Genomic DNA, 16,245 nt, shown 5'->3' on the forward strand with positions numbered 1-16,245 from the left:
CGCACGCATGCGCACACGTGCACTTCTGGGTTGCCCCGCCCACGCAGCAAGCTGGCTGTCCCGGTGTGCTGCGGAGCTGGTGGCAGCGCAAGTGGCTCGGTGGCTGCCTGCGTCATTCACCTGCCCCGCAAGACAAGGGGCGGCCGGCTTGCCCGCGCACCCCTTGTCCTGGAGAAAGGCGAACGGCGCAGGCAGCCTCCCAGCCTCCCGCGCTGCCTTTTGCCTTTCCCCAGGACAAGGGGCAGCCGGCTTGCCCACGCCCCTTGTCCTGGGGAAAGACGAATGGTGTGGGCGACCTCCAAGCCTCCCGCGCTGCCTTTTGCCTTTCGTTTGTGCCCATGGCTTCAGAACACCCCCTCCCCCTTCCTCCCCTGGGTTGCTGCTCCGTGGTTGGAAGGAAGCCTGCTAATCAAGGAAAGCTGGGCTTCCATTTGTGTTTCGAGGGTGACAGAAGGAGGGCAAACACAGCTCATTCCCCTGGCTCCGTTGCCCTGGGAATAAATTACTGGCACCAGAGTGTCTGCAATTCCGAACAGAAACCGATACATCCGATCAAGTCCCGAACAAGCAAACCCCCGACTGTTGGATCGGTTGCCGTGGACGGAACTGATTAGCTGAGTCATGATGGTGCAAACGCCAAAATCGGGGTTTTTTGAAATCGTAATTCAGATTGTGCCCATGTCTAGTTCTGGAACCTCTTGAAAATGGTCACGTGGCTGGTGGCCCCACCCCCTGATCTCCAGACAGAAGGGAGTTTAGATTGCCCTCCCCACCATGGTGCAGAGGGCACTCTTAACTCCCTTCTGTCTGGAGATCAGGGGGCGGGGCCACCAGCCATGTGACCATTTTCTCTGCAGGCAACCCACTGAGTTCCACCACCTCTTTTCCCAGAAAAAAAGCCCTGGACAGTATTAAGCACCTGCTCAGAAGAGGGGAGGCGAGGGCCAGATTCACATACCTGTTACTCAGTCAGTTGCCCTCAGGATGGGGAAAGGGCTGGGATTATCCCAGGCACCTAGTTATACAGATTTCTAGAAAGGTGATGCTTGCCTCTAGGAACTGGAAGTATTTATTTAGAGCTACCACAGGGCTGACACATGTGAAACCCAAACAACACCGGCTGAAACATCTTTCAGAACCTTAGGCAGCCGTTCACCCTTTTCTCTTGGGAATCACAGCTACCACTTCAAATCTGTTGAAAGGATCGAGGCCACTTGCACTTAAGGGAGAAGTCCCAGGTAAATAAGATTATATAAGTCCTTTCTTATATATATAAAAATACAAACACTTACATAAAACTGTAAGAGAAGTGCTCATTTGGAAGGGGCTAAAAGTGGCTGGCTTTTTTTGTTTTCAAAACTTGGTTTTTAGAACTCCACTCCACTTTTCTTCCTGGCCTACTTGCAGCCTGCTGCGACCTGGATCTTTTATAACAGCTCCATGCCGGGCTGGGATATATAACCCATTGGGGAGGAAGAACCTCAGACTGTGAAGGACCACACACAATTACGAAAGTGCCTTCCCTTTTGGCCAGGTGGATGCTTCTGGTAAGGAAAACAATCCGGGATAATCCTGCACCAAGCAGTTGTGTGTGTGTGTGTGTGTGTGTATTTGTTTCTGTGTTGTGTTGTGCTTACCCCATTGGCATTTGTTTGGATAGTATTGTTTGAATAGCTCTGTGACAGCAGTCTGGAGTCTGATGACCGAGCGGTCAGTGTCTTTGGTCAACCCTTTCTTTAGGAATCTGGTATCTGCCCCGTTTACTATCAGTCTCGAGCAAATAAAAGGACTTTCTTCATCTCTTTCAACATGGGGCATCGGCAACGTTTGGGCCTGTTGTGCAACAACATGCTCCGAGGAATGTAATAGGATAATATAGAACATTAAACCTATTGGAACAGGGTTTTTTTTCTTAATGGAAAATTTCACTGGGGTTGTCTGGGGGCACCAGTAAAATGGGTTTGCAAACGTTAAGTGTGCTGAATATGCTTGATATCAACCAAGCTGCATGGGAGAGTTATGCCAACGCCATTCCTGATTACTGGGGCTCCAAGGTAACTCTTTGAGAGAGGAATCACCTCTCTGCGGCAGAACATGTGCCAGATTTAATTGGGCATGGCCTACAGTGTGGTATTTCCAACCCAACAGTCCCCCCCTCCCCCCGCAGCCAAAGGGATTCCTGCATGACTGGGCATGTAGACGATGGTTATCTCAGTAGCATGGGGCTATGCCACAGGGAAGAGTCTTCCATGTTGTTGTAACATAAGAAAGATCATAAAAGAGCAGGATTATTGGCGGGGCGGGGGGGGCGGGGGGTGAGCTATTACAGCACTAAGGAGAGCCAGTTTGGTGTAGTAGTTAAGAGTGGCAGGACTCTAACCTGGAGAACCGGGTTTGATTCCCCACTCCTCCGCCTGAAGCCAGCTGGGTGACCTTGGGCCAGTCACAGCTCTTTCAGAGCTCTCTCAGCCCCACCCACCTCACAGGGAGATTGTCATAACACACTTTGTAAACTGTTCTGAGTTGTCCTGAAGGGCAGTATATAAATTGAATATTGTTGTTGTTGTTGTAAAACACCAATCCTGCCATGTTCTGTAAAGCATTCTCTCCAAATAGCTTCCATGTAAGAAAACCTTTTGAAGCACCCTTACACATTTAACAGCCTTGGTAGACATCTGGAAATATGGCTGCCATCCTCCAAGTGGGACCTAGAGATCTCCTGGAATCACAACTGTTCTCCAGACTACAGAGAACAGTTCCCCTGGAGAAAATAGCTGCTTTGGAGGGTGGACTGAATTTTTATTTGTTTATTTTATTAAATGTGTAGCCTCCCCTTGCAAGCAGGCTCCGAGCAGATAACAATAACATATAATCACACACGTAAAAACAGCCATGATATAGAACAAAATCTAGCAAGACTACAATTTAGATAAAACAGTTCAAGATGCAGCACTTGATATTGCATGGCATTATACCCCACAAAGGGCCCTTCCCTCTCCCAACCCTGCCTTCCTCAGGTTCCACTTCCAAGTCCCCAAGAATTTCCCAGTTTAGAGTTGGCAATAGGGGTGCCTTTTCCCCACCTGGGGAAATGCTCCCTGCTCCCACCCTTCCCCCTGCACCCACTTGGCCGGTGGGGGGCATGCTCTCTGTAGCACCCTCCCAGGAGGTGCGGCACACCTCTGGGTGGTGCAGCATGCTCTGGGCCCACAGTGGCCCGATTCAGGCTGAAATGTGCCCTGCAGCAGGCCCATTTCAGGCCAAATCGTGCTCCACCGTGAGCTGATCCAGCCCCTTGGTGAGCACAGAAGCGCTCCCAGCCACACTTTAACCTGCGTAATGGCGTCACTTCCTGGAAGTGACATCATAACACAAGCTGGGAACATGTGCACACTGTGCACGCACGCAAAACTGGGACCCAGGGGTGGAGTGAGGTAGGTGCCAGGCTTCCAATCTCCCATCAGGGGAGTCAAGGGGCCTGACAACCCTAGCTAGCAACCTTATCTGGAAGCAAGATTGTTCAAGTGTAACTGAGCAATCACAACTTTGATTCTCTCGGTAGTTTTTTTTTTTGGCATGTTGTACTTATCTTGTGAATGTGTATGGCATGTGTTCAAAGGGAACGGTTGCCAACTCTGGCTTGGGAAATTTCTGGAGAATTGAGGCTGTGCCTGGGAAGGGCAGAATTTAGGGAGGAGAAGAAGCTCAATGGGAATGTGATATCTTACAGTCTGCCCTCTGAAGCTGCCATTTCCTCCAGGGCCACTGATTTCTGTGGTCTGGAGAACTCAAGCCACCTCCTATCCCTATCACATGACTATGTAGGCCAGTTCAAACATCACACACCCCGCATGTGAATGTCTCTACTACCTAGAATCTAGTATGCCCTCTAAGGGCATCACTTCTAGCTTGGCCCTAAGTGGAAGATGGATTCCAAATGTCATTCCTCCCCAACTGACGTCATCATGCCAGCTAAGGGAGCACTCCCGCGCTCTGCGTGGGGCCAATTCTTTGAGAATTGCCCCCAAACGAAGTGCGGGAGCACTCCTGTGGTCAGCACAATGACTTCACTTCCAGAAGTGACATAGAGCCAAGCTACAAGTGACACCTGACACAGGTTGGACACTTGTCAGCTTCCCTCAAGTTTTGATGCTAAATGTAGGCATCCTGGTCTTGCAGCTTGGCTCTCTATTTGCTTAAAGTTTACAGGACCCCCCCCCCCACACACACACACCCAGCAGAGGGGAAGGGGGGCTTCTGGAAAGAGCCTGATGCCTGCACTCCCCTCCCGACTGCATGTTCTCCCTCCCACAGACTGCCGCTCTGTAAACTTCAATGAAATGGAGAGCCAAGCTGCAAGACCAAGACATCTACATTTCCCATCAAAACTTGAGAGAAGCTGACAAGTGTCCAACCTGTGTCAGGCATCACTTGTAGCTTGGCTCATAGTTGCATCCTCTGGGAGCACGTACACTGTGTGTGTTTCAAGGATGCCTGCCAGTGGCGGGTGATCTCTGGGTGGCTAGAAATCTTCCACCCGACACCAGCAACCAGTGGGAATTAGGTAAATCACCGGGAGATTGCCCACTGGTGGGCAGCTGAGATTCTTCCCCCCTCCCCTCACAGACTGTAATTTTTCCACCAGGCTTCACAAAAGGGGATTGAGGTTTAAAGTTTGAACTGGCCCTTTAAATGTTAGATATGACAAGTTCACCATTATTCAGACTTTGGCCATTGATAATTCTTGATGCTTTCCCGCCTCTTGGTTTTGAGTAATGCCTTGCAGCTCCGTCCTGGCACCCAGTTTCCTAGGCATAACTAATTCCTTTCCTTCCTCTCCTACCTTATTAACCCATCTCTTGTCTTGACTCAAGTTTCCAAGCATCGAATGGAACGGCCAAGAATTTCGTTCTTGAAAAGAATGTTAAATTCAACTGTTTTTTCCCCATAAGTGAGATATGACATAATTCTGACTGCTAATGGCTTGTAGTTGGATAATTAGCTTCAGAAGGCTGTGAAAAGTGGTTGTGAACTCTAACTAAGACATGGGGGAGGAAATCTAAATTACTCCTGCCGGCCTGACAGACCGCTCGGGGGGGGGACGGGACTGAGGTTATTTATCTACTAAATTAGATGAAGTGAGAAATGATAAAGTCTGAGAGAAGCAGCAGCAGATTTTAAAGTTGTGCTGTCTTCTGAACACGATGATCGTTTTCTATCAGTCATCACCAGGGCTTTTTTTCTGGGAAAAGAGGTGGTGGAACTCAGTGGGTTGCCCTCAGAGAAAATGGTCACATGGCTGGTGGCCCCGCCCCCTAATCTCCAGACAGAGGGGAGTTGAGATTGGCCTCTGCGCCGCTCTGTCTGGAGATCAGGGGGCGGGGCCACCAGCCATGTGACCATTTTCAAGAGGTTCCGGAACTCCGTTCCACTGCGTTCCTGCTGAAAAAAAGCCCTGGTCATCACACTGGCAAATAAATTAATAAAAAACGTTCACAGAGATAGGTTTATCAATCTGAGGCCTTTGGTTACTCACTCTACCTAGTTCTGTAACACTGCATGGATTAAGTGGCTCCCCCGCCTTATAGACGCACAGAGAAAAAAGGACAGAAAAATGAAAGTGCTGATCATTTTCTTTGCACAAAGGGGGAAAATAGATTGTTCCAGTCAAAGGAGGCAAGGAACAATTGAAAGATTGCCAGGGAACACAGACTGCTGAGGACCTGAGGAAAAGAAGCCAGAGATTTAAATGAGAGAAGATTGAAACGTATTCTAGGCCTCCCAGGCGCTGGTTGATCACAGAATGTTAAAACTTACATTCAAAACCTAGCGGTGAAAGCGAGGTTCTATGTTGTTTCATAATTAACTTTTTCTTCAAGGAATTCTGGTTAGTTTACATTCAAACTGTCCATGTTTAAACATAGAGTTTCAGTAGAATCCTAGAGTATCACCCCAACACAATTATGCTATTTATGGATTCACACCGGAAGTGACATTGCTGTGTTGAAGCAATGCTGAGGTTGCACACCCATTCCCCCTCCACCACCATAACTATTGGAAGTGGAGAACCTGGCAGAAAAATTGATGACTTCTCTAAGAACAGGAAGAAGCTACCGAATTAAATCAATTTAATAATTGAGAAGCATGAAAAATACACATGTAGGCTTTTGCTGGCTATTTTGGACTGTGTTCAGATGAGCGTATCTGCTGGAGGGTTCCCCAAAGTGTGTTCCACACAATGATTCCAGGGCTCCATGAAATGTTAGCCTTTGGCAACACAGGGGCTGCTCACTGTCCTCAAGCCAGCAACGAGGAAAACAGAGGCTACGTGCCTCCACCTCCCCTGCTGCTGGCCTGTCGGAGGAGGCTCTTGCAGCAGGAAAGCTGAGCAACTGGTGCTCACCTGCCCCGATATTGCGCTGCCCCTTGCCTTGAGCTGGCAATGGAAGAAACAGAGGCATGTGATGCCAGTCTGCACAATGCTCCTGGATTTGAGGTTGCCAGTCCCCATTTCCTGCTTCCTTTCTAGCTCCTGTTTCTTGCTGCTGCTCAGAGCAACGGTGGGAGAAAAATAAAATTAAAAATGGCTGATGGGCCGATGGCATGACACCATTTCCGGGAAAACCCAGGAAACAATGTCAGTCCTCTCTAGGAATTGCCAGAAATGCTATGGTTTTACCAAAGCGTTTCTGGCAATTTGTAGAGAGGACTGACACCTTTTCCTGGATTTTCCCAGAAATGACATCACACTGTCACTGATGGCTACCCCTTCCTGCCCCCACCCAGTCTCCTGCTGGTTGCCAGGCTGAGCAACCTTACCTGGATTAGAGCAGTTGCCTAGGAGTTTCAGGTTTTCACATTTCCTGGTACAACAGTCAGCACTGAAACAGCAAGCTAGGAGGCACAGAGCCAAGTGGGAAGGATGACGGTTTGGCACAGTGGCGCCTAAGAAAGGAGGAGGAGCCTCGGTCTTCTTTTATCATTTTGTTCTGGACTGGGTGGTGCTCTGCCTTGTTTTTCCCAGGTCTTTTCCATGCCCTCCATTACCACAAGGACACTACTGGCCCTCGCTTTCCACTTGTACCTTGGCACTTTGATCAAACACAGCTGCAACATAGCCCACTCTTCTTGGCCATCACTGTATACTTGTTCACCAGCTGCAATGTTGCTCTGTTGCTGTGTAACTAGGGTTGCTAGGCATTTGCCTGGCACCCCTGAGAAATTACAGGGGGCAGGGCATGGGGTGTATCATGTTGCGCGACACGTTAATGTCACATCTGGGTAAAAACCTGGAAGTGACATCACTGCATCGTTCAACATGATGATGTCATTTCCAGGTTTTCTCTCTTCGTTCCACCCTACCCCCCTCCCTCCAGTGTTCTACTGAGTGAGCACAGGAGATGACGACCGCAAGCAGGGATTTCCCTCTCCAAAAGCGAGCAACTGGTTAACCTAGAAGCCAAAAACTGGGTTGGAGTAGCCTCCTCCGTGGCTCCCTTGCCTCCAAGGCAGGGGCTCTGAGAACAACGTGTGTGGATTTGGTTTTCGTGCTCAGCTGCAACGAAAACAAAACAGGAATGGACTTGATGTTGATGCTGATGTCTTCATGTAAGAATACAGCTTTCTAGCATGATATTAAACAGATTTAGAGAGGCAAAGCACACTAAAATATGAAAAAAAATAAATTTCCAATAATAATGCCTCTGTTATTTTAGTATTAATTTTCTGACTCTTCTGGAACATTATTTTTACTTCTTATGAACACCCCAAGAAAAATATGTCTATTTATTTGGGTGGTGTGTGTGTGTGAAGGGCCGTCAAGTCACAACTGACTTCTGGTGACCCCAGCAAGGGGCTTTCAAGGCAAGTGAGGAGGTTTGCCATTGCCTTCCTCCGCAGAGTCTTCCTTGGTGGTCTCCCATCCAAGTGCCAACCCTGCTTAGCTTCCAAGATCTGACAAGGTCAGGCTATGCCATGCCGCCTTCCTTCCCATCTATTTGAGTACCTATTGAATTAAATCTCACAATGTTTTAGATCCAGAGGAGTTAGCCGTGTTAGTCTGTAGTAGTAAAATCAAAAAGAGTCCAGTAGCACCTTTAAGACTAACCAACTTTATTGTAGCATAAGCTTTCGAGAATCACAGTTCACAGGTGCATCTGACGAAGAGAACTGTGATTCTCGAAAGCTTATGCTACAATAAAGTTGGTTAGTCTTAAAGGTGCTACTGGACTCTTTTTGACAATGTTTTAGGGCTCTGTCAAATTTTCAGGACCCCCTCAGGGCTCTGTAGCCAAAAACATTTGGGAAACCCTGTGGACGTTCATGTGCTTCAGAGCAGAAGGTAGTTTTTGGACTTCCGGTTTGGGATTCATGGAGGTCTAACGCAGCTCCATTTGCGGAGCTGACCGGACTGCCGTTTTAAGCGGCCGGCGGGGTGAAAATAGCCCGCGGCCGACTGCTCTCAGGCGGAGAGCAGGCAAAGAACGTTCAAGACCCTAGGGTGAGTTAGATCTCGGACGAGGGGGGGCTCTACATAACGGGTCCCCTCCCGATCCTTGAGGTCCCACCTTGCGACGGGTCGGCTACAATCTCTGCGGCAGTTTTGGGGCCAATTCGGCTGGCATAAGACCTACATACCCAAGCTTCGATCGGGGGAAGAAGTGGAAAGGAGAACTTGAAATCGGAACAGCGATTACAACCCGAGGAAAGTGAAGGGAAGGTAAAGATCACTATCTTCCGATACGGGACAGATTGATAAAAACAGAGAGGAAAAAAAGTAGACTTTTAAACTGCAACAGACTAGTGAAAAGGAGGGGAAGCTTCGGCAGGAGTTGTATTAGAAAAGAGACTAAGTTTAAAGAAGTTGTTAAAGAAATCGGATTATTGTTTTGAATACCTGTGGCTTTGGAGCTGTGAGAAAAAGACACCATCGCGAGACCTGCTGTGGGAAGACGGGAGACAGGAAGTGCGTAACAACAATAGAGCGGCTGGAGAGAAGCGGCCCTTGCTGGAGGGCAGGAAGAAGGGAATCGCCATCTTTGAGAGGGGAAGGGTCGCGGCTTCAGCGGAAAAGGAAGTAGGCCATATTGGATTATAAAATCATAGAGAGACCATAGAGAAAAGACGCCCAACATTTTGGACCCTTTAAAATTAATTTATGCAAGAAGACCGGAACATTTGAAATAAAAAAGGTACTAAATTTAACGCCACGGAGTTAAGGAAGACAGCGGACTCGTGGGAGCGAGCCAAAGCAAGCCCCACGATGTCGAAGAAAGAGTGGCAATCGGCAATAGAAAATCTGGATAAAAAACTTTTGGAGGTGATTAAAGAATTTAAAGACATGAAATTGGAGCTGATCAAAGAGGTCAAACAGACAGTAAAATCGGAGCTGTCAGAAGTAAAATCGGAGCTGTCAGAAGTGAAGAAAGGTATGGAAACAATACAAAATGAATTACAAGGGACGCAGCAGAGAGTTAAAACAGTAGAAGACACGATGGAGAACTTAGCAGACACGCAACAAACAGAGATGAGACTGATGAGGGGGAGAATGTCAGTTGCAGAAACTAAACACATGGAGAAGTAGCTACGTTTTCGCGGCCTGCCAGAAGTGGAAGGAAAGTCAGCGCAAGAACAGATGACCGAGGTGTTAGCTGAATACCTGGGGAAGGAGGAGGAGGAAGTTGTGGCTATCCTAGATGTGGCATATCGTGTGAACTCGAGAATTGCAACCCAGAGAAAAGTACCAAGAGATGTGATTGTACAATTTACAACAAGAAACATGAAAGAGAAGATTGTGACTAAACAGTTTCAAGATCCATTGGAGATCGATGGCAAGACAATTATTATAATGAAGGAACTACCCAGATCAGTGTTACTAGATCGGAAAAAATATAAAGCGCTAATCCAGATGCTGAAGGATATGAAAATCAGGTACAGATGGGAGCTCCCAGAGGGTTTGTCCTTCGAATTTGGAGGTGCCAAAAAGCGTATCAGATCTGAGCGGGAGATGGAGCGATTTATAAGGGACAATGAAAAAGACTTACCAACAAGATTATGAACATGGAGTGTAAAGTATTATCTTGGAATGTAAATGGACTAAATTCACCGAACAAGAGAAAAAATGTTTTTCACTGGCTACTAAAACAAAAATGTGATATTGTTTGTTCGCAAGAGACTCATATTCGAAAACAGGATGTAAAATATTTAAAACTGGGAAAATTGGGCAAGGATTTTGTAGCGGCCTCAAGTAAGAAAAAAAGAGGAGTGGTGTTGTATGTAAAAGAGGAGCTACAACCAAAATTCATAATGAAAGATGTGGAAGCCAGATTTGTAGCAGTGGAATGTACTTGGAATTTAAAGAGAGTGTTGGTAGTCGGAATCTATGCACCTAATGGTGCAAAAGAGAGCTTCTTTGAGGATTTGAGGAAGCACTTAGACGATCTTTCATATGACCAGATAATTCTTGCTGGAGACTTCAATGGAGTGACAGACTTGGAACTGGATAAAAAGACTACAATGGCACAAAAGAAAAGAGGACTATTACCAAAGCTCTTTTTTGAGTTGATTCAACAAGAGACTCTTGAAGATGTATGGAGGAGAGAATATCCTAAAAGTAGACAGTTTACTTTTTATTCTGCAAGGCATTCCACATTATCAAGAATTGACATGATCTGGGCCTCAAAAGATTTGGCGTTATGGACTAAAGACGTAGAAATAATGCCGATGGTAGGCTCAGATCACAACCCAATTATGTGGAAGCTAGGGAAAAGGAGAAAAAGGAAAGCATGGAGAATAAATGAGGATTTGTTACAGGAAAAAGAGAATATGCAAATATTGAGAAGAGAGACAAAGTTTTTCATACAATACAACGTGAATAAAGAAGTACCAACTGATAAAGTTTGGGATGCTTATAAGGCGGTTATAAGGGGCATACTAATGGACTTAAATGGTAGAGCAAGAAAGAAGAAAGAGGAGAAGAGACAAGAGATTGAGGAGAAAATAAAAACTAAAGAAATACAGTTAAAAAAGAGACCAGGGAAAAAGAAATTATACCAGGAAATTAAAATATTGCAAGAACAGCTAACAGCAATGAGTAATAAAGAATTGGAGTGGAATCTCAAAAGGCTGAACCAGAAAGTGTTTGAGGGTGCAAATAAACCTGGGAAGTACCTGGCATGGCAACTGAAGAAGAGAAGGGAAAAGAAAACAATAAATAAAATTTGTGAAGATGACAAAACGTATTTGGAACAGAATACCATTAGTAGAGCCTTTTATAAATTCTACGCTAAACTGTATAATAAGAAAGAAGTAAATAAAGATTCAATAGCATCATATCTGGAGAAAATGATACTTCCAGAAATCTTGGACGCTTGGAGAAATAAACTGAACAGTGAAGTAACGGATGAGGAAATAAGTAAGGCAATACAATCTGCAAATCTAGGAAAGGTGCCAGGGCCAGATGGACTTACAGCTAAATTTTATAAGACTATGGCCAATGAGCTGGCACCATTCCTAAAGGAGGTGATCAATGGAGTTCTAAGGGATCAAAGGATTCCAGACACTTGGTCTGAAGCGAACATATCATTGATCCCAAAAGAGGGCCAAGACTTGACTAGTGTGAAAAATTACAGACCTATATCGTTACTCAACAATGATTATAAAATTTTTGCGAAGATACTGGCGGAGAGACTGAAGGGGTGGCTTTCGGAAGTTATAGAGGAGGAGCAAGCAGGCTTTCTGCCAGACAGACAAATAAGAGACAATTTAAGGACAGTGATTGATGCTATTGAATATTATGATAAGCGTTGTGATAAAGAGGTTGGTTTCTTCTTTGTTGACGCTGAAAAGGCATTTGACAATTTAAACTGGGACTTTATGTTTGCCACTATGGAAAAGCTACAATTAGGAGAAAGATTCATCAGAGCAATTAAGGAAATCTACAGAGACCAGACTGCAGCAATTGTGATGAATGATGAATTGACCAAGAAATTGACTATAAGCAAAGGAACAAGACAAGGTTGCCCGTTGTCTCCACTGTTGTTCATTTTAGTATTGGAGATTCTGATGATACAAATACGACAAGATGAGGAAATCCGAGGAATAAAAATAAAGGACTATTCATACAAGGTCAGAGCATTCGCGGATGACATAATGTTAATTGTAGAGGACCCACTGGAGAACATGCCAAAAGTGATAGATAAGATCAAGGAGTTTGGAGATTTGGCAGGTTTCTCTATTAATAAAAAGAAGTCAAAGATACTATGCAAAAATATGACTAAGCAGAAACAACAATTGTTAATGGAAACAACGGACTGTGAAGTAACAAGTAAGGTGAAATATTTGGGAATTGAACTGACTGCAAAGAATATAGATTTGTTCAAGAATAATTATGAAAAACTATGGACTCAGATTGAGAGAGACTTGATCAAATGGAATAGGCTCAATCTGTCATGGTTGGGTAGGATTGCAGCAGTTAAAATGAATGTGTTACCAAGAGTGATGTTTTTGCTACAGACAATACCAATCATCAGAGACTCTAAACAATTTGAAAAATGGCAGAGGAAAATATCAGATTTTGTATGGGCAGGCAAGAAGCCTCGAGTGAAAATGAAAGTTTTACAAGATGCAAAGGAAAGAGGCGGAATGCAACTGCCCAACCTGAGACTTTACCACGATGCAATCTGCCTAGTTTGGCTGAAAGAGTGGATGACATTAAAGAACAAGAAACTATTAGCCCTAGAGGGATATAAAAAATATTTGGATGGCATGCATACCTATGGCATGATAAAGTAAAGGTCAACTCGATGTTCCTGCACCATTTTGTACAGAGAAGTTTATACACAATCTGGAAGAAGTACAGAATTTACCTACAAGAAGGAACTCCTTGGTGGGTGGTTCCATATGAGGTGATAGACCCGAGAGCTGTTGATAACGAACGACAATGTTTAACTTACAAAGAAATAACTAAAATAGAAGCATTTAAACTTAGAATAAAGACGCAAGAGGAACTATCACCGAACTATGATTGGTTCCAGTATAGACAGATCAGAGATTTGTATAACTCGGACTCTGTAAAGGGAGGTATACGAATAGAGAATTCGGAACTAGAGCAGACCCTTCTTAAGGAGGACAAGAAAAGAATATCCAAGGTATACCAAGTACTGTTGAAATGGTATACTGAGGATGAGACAGTTAAAACACAAATGGTGAAATGGGCCATAAACTTTAATAAAGAGATAACAATGGAGGCATGGGAATACTTGTGGAAGACTACAATGAAGACAACGACATGTACAAATATTAAAGAGAATATCTACAAAATGATATATCGTTGGTACATGACACCAAAGAAGATTGCGCTAGGGAATTTGAACACTTCTAATAAATGCTGGAAATGTAGGAAGCATGAGGGCTCCCTCTATCATATGTGGTGGTCGTGTGAGGTAGCTAGGCAGTACTGGGGGGAAATAATAAGAGAAATGAGTGAAATTTTACAATTTCAAATAAATAAGAACCCAGAACTCCTGCTACTAAACTTGGGAATGGAGGGAATTCCAGCCCATCATAGGACGTTGATATTTTATATGACAGCAGCAGCTAGACTTTTATATGCGCAAAAATGGAAAGTACAAGAAGTGCCAACTATTGAAGATTGGATCTACAAATTGCTGTACATGGCAGAAATGGACAAGATGACAAGAAAACTGAGAAATCTGGACTCAGGGCAGTTTAACACAGACTGGGAGAAGCTGAAACAATATCTGGAGAAGAAATGGGAGGTGGGAGGAAAACTGTGGCAGTTTGAGAACTACTGAAGCATAATAAAATGTAGAGGGGGGTGTCTTTACCGGGGGGGGGGAAGAGATAAATGTGAATTTATAAGCAGTTAGATTAACAGATTGATATATATATAGATATATATAGGTTAATAAATAGAATATTGATAGAAAATAATTAATGATAAGGATTAAATATAAGGATTGAGTAACCAACAACATTTTCTTTCTTTGATAAGATTTGTATAATGCACCAAACTGAATGTACAGACGAGTCAAATTGATTGACAGAGTGACGAGAGTTATATAGAATTACCATAAAAAGATAGAATGAGTAATATATAGAGAATAAGTCAAATTGTTTGATTTAAAATGTGTAAGATTTTTATGGTTTATGATATATAGAAATATTTAAAATTGGAAAATGGGATAAATTGTTTATCTAAGATGGAAACAAAGATTTACAGTTTGGGTATACTATAAGAAAAGTAGTTAAGGATGTACTGCTTAGTATAATGGAGAATATATATTTGTTTTAGATAGAGGAATTTAATAGAAGTAAGGGGAAAGGGACAAAGGGTTGGAAAACTGTTGGAAGTCAATAAAAGGGGGGGAAAGGGAGGGGGTTAGAAATGTAAAATTTGGGGGAAAATTGAATGTAAATGTAAAAATAACGGATTCTAACCCAATAAAAATTTTTTCAAAAAAAGAGCAGAAGGTAGTTTTGCCTGCTCAAAGAGCCCTTAGTGGTAGGAGAGGGTGCCATACATGTGGGTCTCTTCTTGGCCCAGGAGTTGTGCAGTAGTGCAACTCTGTAGTGAGGTCCTGAAACCTTTTTACAGCCTCTTCGTTAATGTATGCTTAACATATGCTTAAACTTAACATAAGCTTAAACAAAATCCTTCTCAGGAGATGCCAATTACTTTTTGCCAAGTTGCCATGAAAATGGGATTTGCTAATGTCACCATCTTGTATTCAGGAACGTGTTTGCCTCAAAGAAGGGGTACCACATCCAATAATTTCACAGGTGCATATGTCTTCCCTTACATATGGGAACTAGCCTGGTAGACCACGGTATCTTATTTTTAAAAGGTGTATCGTATAGGGACTCAGGGTCTGATTGCATGTGCAGTACATGGGGAAACCTGAACCCAACTAGCCTCCAACATGTGATCATGCTGGCCTTCAAAATGGGGAGGGATGGGCTCCTATGGGCTCCCGAGTGTGTACGGCACAAGTAGCAGCTTCGTTGGTCCCTGCTTTCCACACAAGATGCTTTTCCAGGTAGAACAGGATGGTTGCGGGTGGGTTGTTCGGCTCCAGCCCTAAGTAGCCCGCTTCCCACAGCCCTCTTCTATCTGCAAAAGTATGCTGGGTGGAAAGCAGGACCGACAGAGTTGCTCCTGCCTCCATGTGCGCTCAGGAGCCAATTCCCCACCCACCGCCCCACACACCATTCTGATCGTATGTTAAATGTGAGTTGGGTTGGAGTTTCCCTCAATCTCCCTTGCTTTTAGCGCACATGTAATGAAACCCTTATATGACCAGAACGATCATGGCATAGAGTGTCTCTACACAAGACGTCTCAGTGTGCGTTGATTGAGTGTAGGGAGATGCAATGTTAGCTGGGAAGCGTAGTTTAAAACAACAGAGCTGGTGGAGATCGCTCCTCAGAGGGTTTGTTAATTTTATTTCACCTCCCCAAAGTCTCTGCCAATTTCACCTCTCCTGTCTAAAAACTGCGTGACCAAAGGGCAGCGAGGAATGGAAATGGGCTGGAGCCTTCCAGAGCTGGGCTTGGACCTGGAGAGGTTATAATAGGCTGAAGTTCCCCTTCTGGAATTTCACAATCCCTTCACACAGCTCCAGTGTATAGCAACGCCTTTGCCCTGCCACTGGCTCTGTCTTTTAAAACTACCCTTCCCAACTAACATTGCATCTCCCAACCTGTGTTCTTCACGTGTCAGGCGTCTCGTGTAGAGAGACTCATATTTGGATACAAAGGACACACATTAAATACAACACACAGCCTTTCTCACTTAATCCACTCAAACTGCATCAGGGTGCATAAAAAATAAATAGCAGGAGAGAAAAGGTGCATACCGTTGCTTGTGAGCCGACTTACGTTGCCACGGGAAACTGAAAAGAAAAACGTTACCCTTTGTCAGCAGCTCATTCTATCCTGACTGCAAAATGCAACGATCATGTCTTTAATCCTAAGTACTAGCATCCCATCCACAGCTATTCCATATTTGGGAATCCTCAAATCGTTCATAGACAAAAACTAAAGGTCCTTCGTGACCCAAATAGATTCTAACTAAACAGCAGGTTTGCAAGAAGGGATAGCTTTTCATCAAAGCCTCAGTCTACTCTTTTGAATAGGTTCTTCTTAAGGCTTGATCTGGGAGTTGAATGTTGCCCCCAGCCCTGACATCCTTCTCCTAGCATATAAGATTTCTTTTTACATTTC

The sequence above is a fragment of the Eublepharis macularius genome, chromosome 8 (genome assembly GCF_028583425.1).
Source record: "Eublepharis macularius isolate TG4126 chromosome 8, MPM_Emac_v1.0, whole genome shotgun sequence".
NCBI lineage: Eukaryota > Metazoa > Chordata > Lepidosauria > Squamata > Eublepharidae > Eublepharis > Eublepharis macularius.